The sequence below is a fragment of the Pyxicephalus adspersus genome, chromosome 6 (genome assembly GCF_032062135.1).
Source record: "Pyxicephalus adspersus chromosome 6, UCB_Pads_2.0, whole genome shotgun sequence".
NCBI classification, from domain to species: Eukaryota; Metazoa; Chordata; class Amphibia; order Anura; family Pyxicephalidae; genus Pyxicephalus; species Pyxicephalus adspersus.
The window spans coordinates 7507203-7508983 of NC_092863.1; the positions used below are offsets into that span (position 1 = coordinate 7507203).

The window sequence follows — 1781 nt, forward strand, 5'->3', positions numbered from 1 at the left end:
CAGAGAAGGCAGCCAGCTGATGAATCAGACATCAGATCTCCTCCACCAGAGGGCGCTGGTCTCTGTATTTTCTCCATTTCATAAAGTACAAGATGTTCACCAATGGGATACATAAGAGAGCAAACATGGAGATTTTAATCATAGCAAATAGAATTTTAATAAGAGGAAAAGAAACAGGCCAACGTACTGAATAATGCAAGCTACTAACCAAAGGATTAGATTCCAGTTCTCCAGCTTTTCTTGAAATCATGATCTTTGTGGATCTAAAACATAAAAAAGAACTTCAACTAAAAGACAGGTCAAATAAAAGAATAAACCTCATGATGCCACATAACTCTAGCTGTAATTTCAAACAAACTGAATATCATTCTTTCATTTCGAAAATAATGCATTGTGATTATGTGAGAAGGCCACCATCGCAGAGGGTCTAAAAGAACTAAGTTTTTAATACATTCTCATAATTTTGATGACCACACAGTACAGTACATAAGAGAAGGTGATGTCTTAGAAAATATTCCATAAAGAGAATATTCCATAAAGAAAAATTAGAATTGTCTGTGATCTGAAAATGAGTTGTCCTTCCTATTCTTTCTGCCATTAAAGATTTGCAAACAGGCCGGTCTTTATTGTAGAAAAGGGCGATGTCTCTTCTGCAATAAAACATACTAACCTGTATGTTTGCTATCTTCTTTTTAAATAATGCTAAGCATGTACAACTCCGCTTACAATGCCTGGATATGTATGTGTGATTTCAGCACAGCAAATCAAGATGGCCAAAGATCAGGAAGCAAGGAAGAGGAAAATAAGTACTAGTAATGGTGGCACCAACGATGCAATGAGGACAGGGACTGCAATAAAAGATCTGCCTGGTCACATTGTTTTCATTTGTAGCTATAGTTCCAATTTTGTATTTGTAAGAGAGGTTAACAATGGTATTACTATTATTAATATAACAAGAGAGAATAGTAGAGACTAAAATGTTTCAGTATAACTTCCTAAGAGCTTTTACTTTTGAAAGCAGTTCCAATCACATCCACTGGAGGGCAAAAGTGATTCATTTAGTGCACACATGCAGCCAAAATAAAGTTGCAAGCAGGCAGGTTGTTTATTGAAGAAGGTAAAAGTGATGTCCCCTCAGCAATAAACCATACGTACCTGCCTGCTCACAATAAAACATACACACCTGCCTGTTTTCAATAAAACATACGTTCCTGCCTGTTCACAATAAAACATTTTTGCCTGCCTGTTCACAATCTTTTCTGTTATTTACACTGAGCTTTGCATGCTTAGCTCGGTGACTGCATGGCTGAATTACTTTATTCCAACCTGGCCAATCTTGAGGGTAAAGACCTGAAACTAGAAAAGGAACAGATGAGGATCTAACCTAATTACAGATGTAACTTTGCTACTTTTAACTACCTAAGGTTGACACTCAGTTTTGGATGGGCTCTGCTTCTGTACTAAAACTTCAGCACATTGAAAGAATAAAAAAACTTGTCCATTGTATATACTTTTCTACACACAATTTACCTTTGAAGAAACATTTATCAAAATACTGAGTGAGTACCTAGAAACTGTTAGGAGAATAAAGACTTTGGTTGGGAAAATAAAACAATATTAAGAATGTAAGGATCAGGAGCTTAAAGCATGCAGAGCTCAAGATAGTGAAAGCAGCATTAAACTCAGCGGTTTGTAGTGAGTGTAGGGCTCAGAAATGAGTATAGCAGATATCCAAGGGCCCAGGACCACATAAAATATAGAGAGAGTAGGGATCAGTAATG

General features: G+C 36.6%; 1 long non-coding RNA gene across 1 annotated transcript in view; it reads right to left on the reverse strand.

Moving 5' to 3' along the window:
- Positions 1-38: 38 nt before the first annotated feature.
- LOC140333028 (uncharacterized) overlaps positions 39-1781 on the reverse strand; it is a 48029-nt gene continuing 46286 nt past the window's right edge. Inside the window, exon 3 of the long non-coding RNA XR_011921270.1 lies at positions 39-263. This is a non-coding gene — a long non-coding RNA (uncharacterized lncRNA). The remainder of the gene's footprint in view (positions 264-1781) is intronic.